This window comes from Octodon degus, unplaced genomic scaffold (assembly GCF_000260255.1).
Source record: "Octodon degus isolate 3935 unplaced genomic scaffold, OctDeg1.0 scaffold00139, whole genome shotgun sequence".
NCBI lineage: Eukaryota > Metazoa > Chordata > Mammalia > Rodentia > Octodontidae > Octodon > Octodon degus.
Genome location: NW_004524715.1, coordinates 3,106,132 through 3,124,244, shown reverse-complemented (window position 1 = coordinate 3,124,244; position 18,113 = coordinate 3,106,132). Strand labels below are relative to the sequence as shown.

The 18,113-nt window shown below is 38.1% G+C and overlaps 1 pseudogene; it reads left to right on the top strand.

The window, feature by feature from the left end:
• The first annotated feature begins 16,959 nt into the window (after positions 1-16,959).
• Positions 16,960-17,889, top strand: LOC111812728 (annotated as a pseudogene).
• Positions 17,890-18,113: the final 224 nt, after the last annotated feature.

The window sequence follows — 18,113 nt, the reverse complement described above, 5'->3', positions numbered from 1 at the left end:
GGTCTAGGACTGGGTCTGGGGGTTCCCGGAACACGGTAGAAATTCCTACTGGGTGGGCAGGGTGGGGAAGCTGCTGCGGAGTGGTCAGGGGCCTCCCAAGTGGGTGGAAGAGGGTCTCACCCATGCTGCACCTGGGCTGGGACCAGTAGTAGGTCCCGCTGGTGCAGGGTAGCCGGAAGGTCTCCTGCACACTCACTGGGCCTGGGCTAGGACTGGGTCTGGGGGTTACCGGAATGCAGCAGAAATTCCTATTCCTGCCTTTCTTTTCCTAGAGCTTAAGGTGCAGCATTAGGATATTTTTTTGCTCTCATTCTGTTGTCCTAATGTGAAACTATCATAAGTATTAATTTTGTACTTTAGATCATAGGGGCAAAATCTATACTTCTGTAACAGAACCAGGTATAAATTGGGAGATTTTATACAAAGTGTTTCCTTTCATTAACGTGGATTTACCATGCATTGCTCTGAAGAAGTCAGTTGCCATGCCCCAAAAACATTTGCTTCAGGCTGCCCATCCTTTGGTGTAGGGAGATGGGCCAGGTACATATGTTCCTCCACACAGAGGCTCCTGTATTGGGAGAGAGTAAAGGGTGAAGTGTCTCCCTTCCCATGCAACTCACTGAGGCTTCCACAATGGAGGAGAGGAGGTGGGTGGTGTCTCTCTCCTCCTGTAGGTCCTGTGATGACTCCATCATTGGCAGAGGAGCATTAGGAAGTGTCTCTCTTCTCAGCTTGCAGGTTTTGGAGATGATGATGGCAGAGAGGCTGTGGACAGGATCTCTCCCCTCACTTGGGGCTCACCAAGACTCCTGCTTGAAATTTTTATTTTCAGTCATTTATTCTAACCAATCCCCCCAAGACCTAGGAAAATCATTGAAATATATGTAATATTTTTAATTCACAGTAACTTATGTTTTAACATTTAAGTCTTATGCTCAGGACCAGGAGCAATGGTGCATGTATAGTGGGCCGATGTGGATTGTAATGCCAGTGCTGCTAATTAACAGATTCTCAAATGTGGGGCCTTTTACTAGCTTCTTTGAAGTTCAGTCTCCTCAATTCCAAAACAGAAATTGGCATGTTTATTTCACAGGATTACTGTTCTATATAATTTAAAGATGCTTTTGGTAGTGGGACACAATACAATGACATTTGGGTAAATGAAAGTCAGACGTCTTGTTCCTTGCAGCTATTAAGGGGAGCACAAAGAGTAGTAGTTCTAGGGACAGTGAGTTGTAGGGACAACTTCCATGTGTGAAACAGGTAAATTTTTCAAGTGTTCTGTGGGTTGGCTAATTTGAATAACTCTAAACTTTGGGACTAAGATGCGTCCCCGGAGGTTCATTCAGGTTGTCAGTTCCTGGTCCCTACGGAGACCAAAGCTATTCCCTAATGGTCTGGAGTCTGGAATTCATAACTGGAAGGAAACTGAGCTGTGGGTTTTATCTGATGTTTAGGAGTCAGGACTCACCACATTCTTTACTGTACTTTGCTCTTTACTCTCATGACAAGAAGATAACCATTGTCCACTGACACTATCCACAGTTCCTTTGTGTGATCTCACCTATAATAGAATATTGTGATAACAGTATACCATCATCCTTGAATCCAGAGATTCATTGAGAATCTTTTGAAAGCTACAGACAACCTCCCATGAAATATATATGAGTTTATACAGAATGTAATTAGAAAACCTAAATCCAAAATGCTCCAAGTGCTAACATTTTTCAGTGCTATCCTGACACTAAAAGTAAAAGAATTCCTTACCACCGAATGTAACTTTCAATTATAAAACAATTAGGTTTGGGCTCCATTCCCAAAACATCTTATTGTATGTACACACAAATATTCCAAAAGAAAATCAGAGTGGAGATTCCTTCAAAAGCTAGGATTGGAGGTCCCATTCAAGCCAGATATTCCCCTCCTGATATTTTTCCGGAGAATTGAAAACCTCATACCACAGCAATATATGCGCATCCATGTGTGTAACAGCACAATTTGTCATAGCTACACCCTGGAAGCAACTCAGATATCCATCAGCTGAAGAATGGATAAGGAAGATGTGATATTTTTACACAACAGAGTATTATTTAGCTATAAAACAGGATAAATTTGCGTTTTTTGTTGGTAAATGGTTTCAACTAGAGAACACACTCTTAAGTGAAATGAATCAAACCTGCACATGCAAACATCATATTGTTTATTAGTCTGAAAAACTGAAAGAGAAAATGGAATCTGAATGGTACAGTAGATACTGGGAAAGGGGAATGAACTTATTCAAGAGGAAAGAGTTACTGAGTTGAGGAGAAGGACAGGAGGGGGGAGTGGGGGAAAGAGACTTATTTATGCATGTAAGCAGGATGGTTTGGACAACTGTACTGTACATTTCTGCTAGTCTATGGAAAGGAGCATTTAATGCTTTAATTTGTTTCATCTCCTTTTGTCAATTGTTTGTACTTTTTTTCTTCTTAATTTCTTATACATTTCTTTGTTTTTTTTCTTTCTTCTTCCAATTTTACATGCATATGTCTGGTAATATGAATAACTGGTTGGAAGATGACACTCTGCGTTGTAACAAATACTGTGAAATTCATAATACTCTGTTAAGTGAAATTCTGTATCATGTGTAATTTTTTCTGTTTTAATTCTAATTTGTACTCCCTTTAAAAAACAACAACAAAACAAAACACAATTATTCAAAAACATGAAAAAATTCCAAATTGGAAGTTATCTGGTTGTAAGTATCTCAGATTTGAGATGCTCACCTGTACACAGAAACTTTGCCTCTGTAGATTCTGTTGCCATAGTACATGCACATTGCAGAAGCATGTGATCTGGTATTTCCTCCCAGAGTACTCTGTGTCTATTTGCCTTTCCAGTGGAGAAATTCTACCTGAAGAGAGTAGAGACCTTTACTAAAGCCATGAAAGTTACCACAGAGCATTGGAGCAGAATTAGTGATTAGCATAACTCAGTCATCCATACAGTCATCCAGGTCAATCAGCAGCCTCATCTTGTCAGTCTACTTGGAATGGATTTCTTTCATCTTTATTGAAAGGAGATTATCTCCAGGTCCAATCAAGTCCTCAGAGTTATCTTCTGCAAGCCATAGATTTGTTTGTACCATGAAAAATAAATTTATATTGTTTCATTTTTTATAAACTTCTAAGAAACCCCATTTTTCATGAAGGCAATGACTTCATAACTGTAACCAATGCTTATTTCAAGACACTTAGCAAATCCTTCTGATTCAATATACTCTGAAATATATTTAAAATATTTTATTATTAATCATTATTAATTATTATAACAGTCACTTAATATTTGTTTTATTTTGGGAGTATTGGAGGTAAAACTCAGGACCTTGAGTTTTCCAGGCAGACACTTATGCTGCTGAGTTATCTCCCCAGCTCCTAAAATACTTAGTTTAGCAAATATTTATGAATCACTCACTAGGTAATCGAGTGCTCTCATAGATACAAGGATATAGTAGGGAGGGAGATGGTAGAGAAAATTGCAGTCAACTATGATGTATAGAGCCTTTACTTTCAGCCAACCAAAAATTTCAAATGTGCTACCAACTGTTTCAGTTATCCTAACCAACTATCAGATCTACAGTTTTTCTTTCAAAGACATGTTTAAAAAATATTTGTTTATTTATTTATTTAGTTGTTATTTCATTTATTTGGTACATAGTCTCACTATGCAGCTTAGACTTCTAGTGATTCTCTAGTATCAGCCTTCTCAGTGCTGGGATTATAGGCATGCACCACCATATCTGATTTTGGTGGCCAGCTCAGCACAGGGCTAGCACAGCATGAGGTACCAGGGATCAAACCCAGTTCCTTGTGCTTGCCAGGTTGGCAATTAGACCACTGAGCTATCTGTCTAGCCTGATGTATTTTTTCTTTTTTTTTGGTGGAACTGGGGGTTGACCTCAGGCCCTTGTGCTTGCCAGGGAAGCACTAATTCCACTGAGCTATCTCCCCGGCCACCTGACATATTTTTTAAGTAATCTGAACATATCAATTTCTTGACATTTCTCAGACATAAAATAAGAGTGAATTTCTGATAGCATCATAATCTACTTATTCAACAAGAATATCACATATGTATTCCACAATCTACTTATTCAACAAGAATATCACATATGTATGCTATATGTAATTCACTATAAATGCAGAAGTGAATAAAAGCTATGGTCTCAAACCTTCTTGTAAGCCATAAAGGAAGAGGGCGAAGAACCATCTGAACCAAAGACATTTGCAAGTCTACCTCCATCTAGTTTATGCTCAAGGAAAATGGCACATTTGCCAATTTCTGTAAGGCTTGTCTCAAAGTATTAAGTGTAATATCAGCAGTTTTGGGTTACATGATGTAGGCAGAGACACAAACCACAAATCCAGCCACAAACTACTCCTATTTCCAAAGCATAGATTCTATGTAGCCTCTCAAATTTGTGTCGTATTTTCTAGTTAGTGGGGCAACATAAACCTATACACAGTGAACTTCCATTATTGCATTGAACTTAGAGTAAGAATCTATAAGATTGTTTATTTATTACACCTTTTCAAAAAAATCCTTTTTCATTCAAACATGTCATTGAATATCAATGGACACGACCACTCTTCTGTAACATGGTTTATTTGGTGGTGAGAGCTACTAAACTGAGGAAATCCATCTGATCCAGCCTAGACAAATAAATATTTTCTTGAGAGGATTTTAAGATACTAATAAGAACTTTAAAAAAAAGATAAGCTCAAGAAGAGGATATAAAAACCACCCAGAAAGAACTTATTATCTGTTTAGAAGTATAATTTTGATACTATTTCTCCTCCGATTTAAATTTCACATTGTTCTGAAAACGTAACACAAACTCTTTGCTTATGCCTGTATGGCCCTGCAGAAAAGCCCCACTGTCTTTCTTGATTTCATTTTTATCACTCTGCCTCTTATTAAGTCTCACCAATCTTTTCTCTGAAATGTAGAAGGCTTATTCTAGTCTCAAAGACTATGCAGGCTCTGCCAACAAATGGAAATATTGAAATAAACACCCTCCAGTTTTCCTGTTACAGACTCTCCTTTATAACTCAAGTTTCAGCCTCTGTGACCTAAAGTACCCACCTTTCTTAAGTCACCTTGATTCCTATTATCATTTTTCTAGCATCCTTACTATTACCTGAAATTAGAAGATTTTGATATATGTATTTACTTTCTTACTTCCTTCTCAGTTAAAATGTATTCTTCTAATTTTTTTTTTCTCACTAGCTTACTGTTGAATCCTCCTGTAAAAATACCTACCATGCTGTGGCAATCAATACTTGTCATAAATAAACATTTTCTGAGTTGGATAAAAGATCCTATAATATATAATATGCAGGAACAGTTATCAGCTCTTTTTTCTTCAATAATTGAAACTGATAAGTAGAAGAAGATACAGAGATAGGAAGAAAACTAAACAGATGTGTTAAGATTAGTTTTATTGGTAGGCTGGAAGTCCTGAAAACATTAAAATCTCTGTTTCTAATTCATTTTCTGAGCCATATGTATCACTAGTATTTTCCCTGTAATATTACATCCCTATTATCAATTTTTTCTGAAGGTAATTGGAGTGATAGGAAAATATAATTGTTTAATTGAAGCATAATTTACAACTAATAAAGTGTGAGGATCAGTGCATACTATTTATACAGATAATTAGGTCTCACCTCACTGCAGCATTTCTATCCATGAATGTAATATATTCATTCTACCTATTGCCTTTTCTCCTTCCCTTTCATTCAGATCTAATTCCTCTTTTCTGATAGTCTCTCTTCTATTTTTGTGTTATGTTTTCTTTCTAGATTCCTTATATTATGGAAACCATAAAATTTACAGATCTTCAATGTTGAGTTTGATAAAATTTTACAGTTATAAGTACCTATGACAGCTACTTAAAGCAAAAATATTGAAATATTTTTTATTAATTTAAGATATCAACTTTATCCTTTTCTATGCAACGTTTTAAACCCAACACAGAGGCTTTTAATTTTTTTTTATCAGAGACTTTTTTTGCTAATCTCCTAATGAATATACACAAAATGATACAATGATTTATATCTTAGGTCTTCCATCCAGCATCATGTTTTGACATCTGCATTTTTGTGTCACTGACTCAAGGCTTTGTTAATGTGCTTTATTTTCACTGCTAAGTAGCATTCCATGGAATAAATGTATGCAGCTTGTACAATCAGGAGAGACATTTGCATGCAGAAATTGGGCATTGGTTGAATTAGGACAGAATGAGAACAGCAAAAATCCCTAATTGAAAGTGAAGGGGAGGATTATACGCCACTGTTAGTGGAACAGTTGGGCATCCCTCCTTCTTATAGTTTGTGTTCAGAATTTTGAGTTTGGTAGCAAAATGTAAAACTATTTTAATATGCTAACTATTTTACTAAAATTTTTTCACTAATGAAATAACCTTTAGTGCAAGGTAGCTCAACTAAAAATTACTTAAAGACAGCAGTACACATTTATGACTTCTGTCTTCTACCAACTTGAGATGAAGTGAACTTTTACTTTGCTGAACTGGAGTAGTCAAATCCTCAGCTGCATTCCATTGTAAAATTAAACAAACAAATTGGATTCTAGAACTGAGAATGGGAATTCTGATGTTCTCAAAGTACTTAAGGTGCCCCTCCAAAGCACTGCTGCTGTGGGAATAGACAAATTGGTGACCCCTTCCTTTGTAAATCACATTCAGCTAAAGTTGAAATACAGCCTGGTGCTAGGGGACTCACTGTAGTAAACAGGCACAAGTCACTCTGTCTCAACTTATTGGTTTTCATCTATGAGAAGGAGTCTTAAACTGAGAAAGAACGAGGTGGGAAGAGTACTAAACCATGATGCTGTAAAGTAGGTGCTAGGAAAATAAGATCCAGTTAAGGTTAGGGATTGAAAGAGCACAATTTAATGTTTTCTTCCCTGACTGTTCAAAAATAGAATCCCTGAAAATAAGATAACAAATGACCAATAGTTTATAGAAGTTGCATTGCCAGATACCCGGAAAGTTGAGAGTCAAGTCTGGGCATTAGTAATAAACAAACTAGTAAGGTTTTTGAGAGTTCTATGGAAAAATCTTTCAAAATCCCAACCTCCAATATAGTACCAGGGGACATTTTTCATGAGAAAAACTCTCAGTCAACAGATAAATTAACTAAAGATTAAAAAATCTAACAAAGCAATAAACAAGATATTTGACTATCATATAATTTACCTATGAGGACGTGTGTATGCGCTGAATCAGTGACCAATGTAATTGTAGCTTTTTCATTCTTTTGCCCAAATATAAGCTTCAATTATGCAGTCTTTCTTTTCCATCACTGTTTATTGAATGTGTCACATATTGCAAGAAATCACACAGGCGACTGAGGCTGAACAGAATGTATTTCTCAGGTGTCACTTACAAACAAAATCACAGAAAGTCATATCAGAATGCCAAGTTCATCAAGTCTACTCATATCACAATGTAGAGAAAGTATGACTTGAGATCAAAATATTCACTGGATTTTTTTCACCTGAGAAAGTTGGAGAAAGGGGAACAGCTTAGGAATTGTGTGTATGAGAAAAGTGCTGTATATGTGCACTGGGAAGTAGGGTGGGCAGTACATTTCTAGGCAGTAATAGCAGGTAATACCAGTATCTTTTAAAGATCTTACATTACCTACTTCTTCTATTTGTGATAGCAGGAAGAGTTACTGTATTACAATGTGTCCCCCAAGCGCTGGTCACAGTTGATGAGCCAGTAGGTACATATTTGCTCCAAGCTTAATTGGTTAAATCCCAGTTTGGGAAATTTGGAGAAATTGGTTATCTTTCTGCCTTGTTGAACTTACTCATATTATGAAATACTCATGAACATTGTAGACATAATGTTTATCATGCAGCATATAGGTTAGAAAAAAGTTGGAAAAGAATCTATAGAGACAGTGTGATGATGTAAATGGGTATGAATGAACACAGCACATGTCTTAGTCACATTTCTTATTGCCAGGACAAAATACCTCCCTCCCGTACCTGCAGGAAAGAGAGTTTTATTCAGGCTCACAATCTGTAGAGGTTTCAGTCCATTAGCAGTGGGCACCAAGGAAAAGCATACAGCAGAGACAGCAGAAAAAAGGTGACACGCTCACAGCAAGGTCATGGGAAAGCAGCAAAAGCATCCAGGGAGGCCCCAGAAGGGCAGAAACTCTTCCAGGCCATGCTGTGCCCTCAGGGACCATCTCTTCCAAACAGGCTCTAACCCCTAACACCTTGCTTAACTCTACAGTAAGCTCTTCAGTGAACTAATCTTCTGATGAGTATCACACCCCAGAATCCACCTCCCAAAAGTCCCACATATAAAATCATGAGATTTGGGGCAACAGCTAGTCGTAGATAGTAACAATAAGAGAAAAACATTGACTATTGATAATGTTTTCTGTTCCAGTTTCTTTGGATAGTTCATCCACATTCTTACTGGGGCAACCTAGTACTATAGGTATTTTCCTTTTTTGTGCTTAATCTCATTTGAGTTGAATTTTTGAGTGCTGTGGATGAAATAGTATAAATCTCCAGCATTTCCAAATTGAGCTTTCTTCTCCTGAAAGCCTCGAAGTCTAATACACACTGGAAATATGCTGAATAGATTTTGCAGTTCTTTTGGCAAAAACACTATGACTTTTGGAGCAATGTGCATGTCCCATGATGTTTGATTTAGCTTGAAATATAAAACCAGTTGGTCTCTGTTTCATTGTATTTTTTTGATGTTTTCTAATTTGAGTCATGCATATGCATATATATATATATATATATATATATATATATATGTATGTATAGTGGAATGACACATTTTCCTAATGGTTAGCAAAAGAAAAATGATTCCAGACCTCATACTACTTATACTATGACAAGAGGATAAGAATATATCACTTAATTGTCTACAGTAATGCCTCAAGGTGCCCTGCAGTTGCCTTAATAAAGACTTTAATAATTTAATCTTTCTAATTTATGCAAAATTCATCCATTAGTATAAATTTCAAAGTAATAAAAACAAAATGAAAGCAAATTCATTTAGAACAACCCTGAATTTACCCTTGGACCTCCACAGAGGCCCATGTTTCTGGACCTTAAAGGATATATTTTTCTTTCATTATTCATGCATTTATTTTAAATACTTATAACTTCCCAGCCTAAAAATAACTTGGCTTTCCAAGGAAGAAATAGCAGGCCCTGCATTCTTAATGAGAACTGAAGTCTAAGAGGTGGAGGGAGGGTCCTGCTTATAACAACCTAAACTTCTCAATATATAGAAACTACAGGGTAATTTCTACTAGGATATCCACTATCCCCAAAGTGTTGCCTTGATCGATTCTCTATTTCTATATATTTGCTTCCTTACTTCCCAAATTTCATTCTTACATGCATGATTGCTCATTTTAGCCTAGTGTGTGGAGTAAGAGCAATCCCACTTTTCCATGTGTGACTCCATTTATCCTCAACTACGTTGATGGTGATGTCTTAAATTTCTGCCCTTCTTTTCCACAGTTCATTTGTTTAACTTAAAAAATATAGTACGTGTTCACCAGACATTAATATTGACAGTGTCTGTAGTGGCTGCCAAACATCTTCTCCTCCTTTATTTTATAGACCACATGCCTGCCTTTCAGAGATGTAAGTACATTTATCAAAGGATACACAGATAAAAAAAAATTTTAAAAAGGATACACAGTTAACAATGGTAATGTGGTCTTGGGTCTGTCTCCTCTCGCTAAAATCATTGGTTTTGTATAATACCAAGTTTATTGCAGATTGTGCAAGGGAAAAAGATTTCCAAGTTTCTTTTTAAATTGAAAATTCATCTCTATAATAGTTTGCCTAGCTAGCAAGCTCTTACTCATTGCTTTCCTGAAATTTGACAGTAGCTCTCATGAATTATTCTAAGCACATGAAAATCAGGCATCAAAGAAGAAAAGTAGGAATAATAGAACACAAGATACAAGCAGGGGCTTCTGCTTTATGTGAGAAATATTTAATTTCCAATTACTGATCTGCATGAAGACATCCAAAAAGTCTCAGAACTAGTTACTGAGACTAGTCCTCCCTGCTTTTTCTGCCAGCCAGCATTTCATTTCTTCTTGTGACCACCTCTGCATTTATTAAAAATAAAATATAATTCAAGGAGATCTTCTCAGTCTTGGCACCCAATTGCTGGCATGAGTGCATAAAGCAAAAAATGTGGATCCTGTTTCTGGAACATTATTTACTTGCGAATTTTTTCTTTGGCCTGAGTTGAGATGCTGGGAATTTCAATCACTGTAAGATGGGAGGAAAATGCTCTTCTCATGTTTTTAAAAAGTGGAAACCTAAAGCAGGTTCCTCAGGCCAGGGTTAGAAGTCTCCAACGAGTGGACTATTAGTTACTGAGAGTATTGTAAACCACACTGCTTCGCCATCTTCACAAAGTTAGATCCTTCCTACCTATTCCAAATGGGGCCTAAGGACTCTTGTGTCAGGAAGTAATACTGGATTTATAAGTCACTAGTATTAATATACTATATATTTCAGTGCTGTCAGAAGATGCAAATGACACATCAAGTTAAATGCTCATGAAACTGAACTATTTAGTTTAACACATGGAGTTGGCTATTCTTCATCAACCTTCTCATGTCTAGAGTCAGGGAGCCTAACTTCAATCCCTCTCCACAGATGCCTCTTGCAAGCAACAAAAGAAAGTAAAGGTGAAGCTGACATCCCAAGGAAGCTGTCAGTGTACCAGTTTTAAGAATGCTTAGAAATTCTCTTTTTCTTTTTTGTATTTTTAGGCAAGGGTCTACAGAATGTTCAGGGTCTCATTACTAGATTGGATTTGTAGTGACCCACCTGTTTACAGTCTCCCAAGAGCTGAGATTACAGGCATGCACCACCATGCCCAGTCTCGAAATTTCCTATTTGAATAAAATAGTTTTATTTCTCAGAGGAACAGCAGGATCCTGTACTCTTTGCTATTAGGAATTGGCATGTGTTACCTCATTTCTTTCACATTAGCACAATCCATCTCAGCTGGCCTGTAAACTGAGGAACTGACAGCTTTCTTTGTACCGACTCTTGAAAATAACCCATAGGAAGAAGTAGCCATCTACGATATACTAACATGGCAGATGGAGAGAGATGAGATTCAGGCAGCAGCAGAACTTGCAGAAAATAGACTTATTTTTGCCCTGAATGTTGCCAGCGAAGCAGATTCCTAGATGTATCTTGGGGCTTGCAGCTGCCAGGAAGGTTTTGTGGGTGGTCGCAGAGCTCATTAATCACTTCTGTGTGTTCACGAGCCTGGTGGCAGGTTGGTGTGCTGAAGCTTGAAGGAGCCGGCAAACCTGGCAAAGCTCATTTTACTGGCTGGCCTGAACCCCTTCAAAGCTCCAACTCATTCACATGACATGGGAGGCATTTCCTGATGCAACCCTAAACATCTCTTCCTTAGCATCCCTGGCCCTTCCTTTTGTCTCATCTTCAGCTTTAAGCTACGCTAGTTCACGCTTCTATGCCTTTGTAAATTTCTCAGTTGGCTGTAATATTCTTCCTCCCCCAGTCCAGCTGGTGAACCATATAGCTTTCAAAACTCTACTAACCCCTATGCATCTTGTTGATTGCCACTTATTTTTATCTTCATCACACAATTCTATTACTTTTTGTTTCTCATAATCATTGTTTATGGTTACTTATTGTTATCACTCTTGTTTTCTATTGCAACTGTTCTGAGAGGGCAAGAAACAACCCAGTCATGGTTTTAGCACAGAACACAATGCCTAGCATATGGCAAGAGGACAATAAATGTTTAATGAATACAAGCGAGAATGGGTCCCAATTAATGAATGTGTACATTGTAGCCAACAAAGTCAAAATAAATTACACACAAATGATTCATCAAATTTGGCATTATTAGTTCTAAGTGTCCTAAATTTGGATTTGAATCTAGTAATATTCAAAACAAATGACAGAAAGAAAAATTAGTACATATATGGTCAAATGTCTAACTTTCTTACTATTTCAGTAAATGCAAATTCAATGGGGGGGGGGAAAGCCCATAAAATTGGAATCTGGAAATTAGATCAACAAGCAATGAACATCTAGATAGAGGCAAAAAGCAAGTAAAATATGGAACTGGGACATAGGTTAAAGTTTGAGATTTGTAGAAAGAGAAGGGGAAGGAGAGAAAGAGTGGGAGAGGAGGACAAAGAGAAAGAGGGAGAGAAATAAGAAAATAGTACTGAAAATGACAGAGTGGCTTACGGGAAAGTGACAAGGAAAATATTTACTGACAGCAAATTGTCAAAGCACGGTCAGGTGCAGGAGTCTAGCGATGCAGAGAGGACTTGCAGTAAACTGACTTTGAGATCAGGAGCATAAAATTCAGCAGAGCATTCATGAAATGTCGACTATTTCATGCTGCCCAAGAAACAAAATGAAGAAAAAGAGATTATTATTGATCAGAACATGATTATTTTACCACATAAAACAGTACCTACTTTACCATCTAGTTGGTAAAGCATGAACCAAGTCTATCAGCGTTTTCGGAGCCAGGAAAAAAATGTCACAACTAAGGAACACAGCCAGGTCATCTAGTTGCCTGTCTCATCTAGCATTTCTTTCTGCCAAGGACAAACCCCAGTCACCAAATTTCAGGAAAGGCTATCCAGACATAGGGGGTGGTGCGCACAGTGCTTAATAGCTACGCCGCAGAATTTGATGACCCGAGCTAAAAGCCTGAGTCCATTGCTCTACCGCTGGGAGGCATTGGTCAATTACAGTATTTAACCTCCCTGAGCTGTAAAATGGGGCTGAAAATAGCACCTGCTCTCACAGAGCTGTTGGGAAGACTGAACGGATTAGTCCATGGGCTGGATTTAACTGGAGCCTGGAAGGTGCTGGGGGGCAGGGAGCCAGGTGCGTCACCACATTTAGGGAAGGAAGTTCGTGGTAGGGAGCAGACTTAATTTTTCATGTAGAACTCGAATCAGTTCTTGTGCTATTTATTTGCTTTTCTAAAGGACCTAACGGAAGAGTGCTTTAGCAATAAAAACTACCAACTCAAAAAGATACCCCTTTGAATCTACATATGAACAAATAAATACATCTAAAACTTCACAAAGGAAGTTGAGTCTTATTTGCTGGTTGACACGTTAATTTGGTTACAGGAATTTATTAAGGTTTGGTTAAATTTGTTTGGTTGTTTTTCAAGCAGTTGCTCAATTGTCCCGTCCAAGTACTAACCAGGCCTGACCCTGCTTAGCTTCCCAGATCAGACGAGATCGGGCGTGTTCAGGGTGGTATGGCCGTAGCCCACTTGCTCAATTCATAGAACAATAAAGAACACACATGACTCAGCTCCGTGTGTGGTGCTGGTGGTGAGGAATCGGCCTGGCCCTCTTTGGTCATCTGCTCCGGCTGCTACTGCTCTCAGCCTCGGCATCACTGGCATGAGCTGGCAAAGACCATGTCATACAGTCCAGGAAACAAAAGGAAGGAAAAGAGATTAGTATTTGTCAGAAGATGATTTTTTTTTTACTGCTTCTAACTGCAAAAATGAGTTGAGAAGTAGATGCTGTATCAGGTAATGTGCTCAGCAAAAAGCCTGAAGTCTTTTTATTGTTGGAGAGCAGATATTGGGGGCAGCTAATAGCCTTGCCAGAGCCGACCTTGCTGTCTTCCCCCAGACTGGGACATTTCCCTTGTATCTCTGGTGTGACAAATGCATTTGTAGGAGAGGACCGTGTTTGCTTGTTGGTGATACATTAGACTGAAGCTGGACTGCGTGTGTTCGTTCCTATCACTGCGCTTTCTTTCACAGTAGTGGAGATTTGTCAGTTATTTCTGACTGAAACGAATTGCTCCCATTGCAGAAGTGTTTCTCAGGCTAAAAGTCTAATTTCTGGGTTAGAGCTACTCTTTGTGAGGTGTTCGCTCCTAGATTGAAATCCTAGAAACCCTGGAGTTTTTAAAATTGCACAAGTGAAGTTTTTCCTGATAAATGGACCTTTGTGCATATGGCTCTCATTGCTTGTTAGGCTGTCCTAATGGTTCTGTCTCACAAACTCTTATTCTTCTTTCAAAACCCACATTGAACATTCTGTTGTGTGAAGGCCCCCACAACTCTGGTGCTGTTTCTCTTCAGGCTGCTCTGGGCTGTCCTAGAATCTTGTTATTGTGCTAGTGTTATGTTTGGCACTTGGTGCTGTGCATGTTTGAATCGCTGTGCCCTTGAGCTGAACGAGAGATGAAGGAGGCCGACAGGCATTCAGAAGCACATGTGCCATGAATGAATGAATTCAGTCTTCTCCTAATAAGGGATTATTAGTAAGATTTTATTTCAGAGGAAGTTTCTTTCATTAACAGAAACACAACATAAATCATAACATTGGTAAACACATGGCTGTGCTATCACACATATACACACGCATCACACACACACACACACGAAACTATCCGAAATGACCTTCGCTTCTCTGGTATCAAATCTTCAAACTTAGCATTTTTTTCCTCTCCTATCTTCTGTTCTTTCCCTCTTATTATAGTTCAGAAAATGACCTTCCTTCTGCGCCACAGCTCGTACCTCCTCCAGACTTTCCTAGAACTCCACATTACTCTTACCTTTTTCTTTGTCCTTTAACTTATTCCCAATTACATTCTTCACACATCGTTTAAACACATACAGTTCATTTTTCATATTTAAAAGAAACCATTTCTTTTGGATTCCACTTCTTCCTTATATATTGTTGATATGTTTTCCTTCTGCTTTACAAAACCTTGCAACAGATACCAGCATTTACCTGCCTCTGTTGCCACCCACCCTCCTGCAGCCACCAGGTTCCCCACCATGAGCACCGAAGAGGGATGGCTCTGTCAGCCAAACCCATGGGCATTTTTCTCTCTTTTATCTGAGCTCCTCAACATCTTTCCAGAATCTTCAATACTGTTTCTTGAAAGTTTTTAACCTGGTGTCCTCTCAAAGAACATTTGCCCTTATTTTCTTTCACCTCTAGGGCTCATGCTCAGAGGTTTTCTTTGCTGAATCACTGTCCTTTACCTGGATTTTGATCTTGAGTTCTTCAAGGTTTCATCATTGGTTCCCACTCTTTCTCTCTATATTCTTCCCCTCATGATTTTATCCATATATTAATGAGTATCTGCTTGCTAAAACCTTCAACTCCAAACTTTTAGTTCCAGATTCATGCTAAGAATTGCCAACCTACCATCTGCAATTAGAAACCTCAGAACTAAAAAGTTAACAAAATTCTCATATCTATGCTCAAGCCTTCCACAAACATTTTCTTGTTCAATAAATGGCATTACTATTTGTCCAGTAGCCACCAAGAACCCAGAGTGTAAATTCAAGGGTCATCATTTCCTCACAGAAAGGAATAGAGTTAGTACTATGTGGCCTGATTTCCTATCAATTTAAAGTTATGTTATTTATGGTAACCTTAGCCAGCCACTAAGATGATTGTCAGTCCTATGCCTTGATATTCCCCTTTCATGAATCTCTTAAATTTGGGCCTTCTTCCCTTCCCTTCCTTCTCCCATCTCCCCCAACCACCCACACCTTGTGCAGGGTGAAGTTAGCTGTCATATTTGAGGTCACTCAGAACATCCTGTGGAGTGCCCCAGGCAGCCAGAAACTGAAGGCCTCAGTGGTCAGTGGCATGTGAGGACCTGAGTGTTGTCAACAGCCCTGTGAGCAAGGTTGCAGGTGGACTGCTCATCCCAAGTGGGCCCCTGAGGTGACTGCAATCCTCGCCAATAGCTCGACAGCAACCTTATGCCACACTCCGCACCAGTCAAGCTGTTTGTTACTTACATTTACTAAGTTTGGGCTAATTTTCTATACAGCAAAAGACAAACAATGTACATTTAAGAAAACCAAAGCATGCTCTTGCTGAAAGAGGCTCCCAACCTCTCATAACTTTATGATTCTGTAGGCTGCAAAACAAGCAGTGCATAGTGTATTGTTGTAATTAACAAGACTTAATTGATTTCATGTTTCCTGTAAAGTAATTTATAATAAAAGTCTGCTTTAGTGTAAATTCTTTTTTACTTGAGAAAAGCTTTTAGCTATTATACAACTATAAAAATGATGAAGCACAGTAGCTACAAGTCTAGATTTTTAGGTCTGAATGAAATAACCTGATTAAACTTATACAATCCATTACCGACTCATCTTCCCTTTCACGTATTCTTGTGAGAATATTAGGCAGAAGGAATTATTTGATCTGCCAAAGGACCATGGCAAGTGCACAAGTGCAGGTTTCCATATTCCATTTCTTGTGTACCATTTTTTTATTTTTTAATTCCAAGCTAAGATTATGAGCTATTTTCAGTTATCTTTTACAAGAATGTGAACAAATGCAAGTTTGACTCACAAGCCCCTATTTTTACTTTCCCCTGCTTAATTCACTTACTTGAAGAATTGTTTCACTGTTTTTATGCCTGATGACAAGCGATGCAAGATCCAACAAGTTCAACATAACAAAAACTAAGAACATAGGTAAGGATTGGCATCAGTACTTATGCAATAAGCAAAGATGTAACTTTGAATTCATTTCTTCTCGGAGAAGAGTCCACTATCCTAATTTTTAGCTATCTAAATTTAGTTAGTACCAGGAAATTCTCTCAGAAAGGCAAATGTATGTGTCCCAAAATATGGACTCAGAAAAATAAGGCTTTCCAAAGAATGATAACAATAATAATCAAATGCATGAAACATATATAAGAATTTTTAAAATTCTCCACAAAAACCCAGTTTACTACCCAAATTTTAACATAAACATGTAGCAATCATTTTTCTGATTTATAGTTGAATCTAATAAGAACAAGCTTTTTAAAATCCCAGCAAATTATTGAGAAATCTTTGTTACAACATAGACATCTTGGCGCAGTTCCGCCGTGGCCCCCATGGAGGAGAGTCGTGCGCCGGTCGGGTCTCCCCGGGAGCCGGAGGGCCGCTCCCGGCCCCGGAACAAGTATTCGGTGCTGTTACCTGCCTACAACGAGCGCGAGAACCTGCCTCTCATCGTGTGGCTGCTGGTGAAAAGCTTCTCCGAGAGTGGATTCAACTATGAAATTATAATCATAGATGATGGAAGCCCAGATGGAACAAGGGATGTAGCTGAACAGTTGGAAAAGATCTACGGATCAGACAAAATTGAACTGCATATATCCACGGAATGAAGCACGCCACAGGAAACTACATAATTATCATGGATGCTGACCTCTCCCACCATCCAAAATTTATTCCTGAATTCATTAGAAAGCAAAGGGAAGGTAATTTTGATATTGTCTCTGGAACTCGCTACAAAGGAAATGGAGGTGTGTATGGCTGGGATTTGAAAAGAAAAATAATCAGCCGTGGGGCCAATTTTATAACTCAGATCTTGCTGAGACCAGGAGCATCTGATTTAACAGGAAGCTTCGGATTATATAAAAAAGAATTTCTACAGAAGTTAATAGAAAGATGTGTCTCTCAAGGCTATGTCTTCCACATGGAGATGACTGTTCGAGCGAGGCAACTGGACTACACTGTTGGTGAGGTTCCAATATCATTTGTGGATCGTGTTTATGGTGAATCCAAGTTGGGAGGAAATGAAATTGTCTCTTTCTTGAAAGGATTATTGACTCTTTTTGCTACTACATAAAAGAAAATTACTCATTTCTACTTATGTTCATTTCAATTGAAATATAAAGGGAGCCCTTTTACTGATTGTTGTAACATGTACTCTTAGAGCATAACCATAAGGTAAGGTAAATTTTATATGAATATGTTGTTTCGAGAAACTCCATTTTTTACTTGAAACTAAATTTTAAAGTTACTTGCCTAATGTGCAGTGCTCTCAATTTTCATTTACATTTTGCTGTATTAAGACCTGTAAATAAATGCACATGGATTTTCATAAAAAAAAAAAAAACATAGACATCTTACATCAGCTGACGGATAGTAACTATTTAGATTTAAAATGACTATAACAGTGAGCCGTACTTCCACCGTGAGAATTTGTTAAGGTGAAAACCCATTGTCAATGTGAAAATCTGTTAACTGG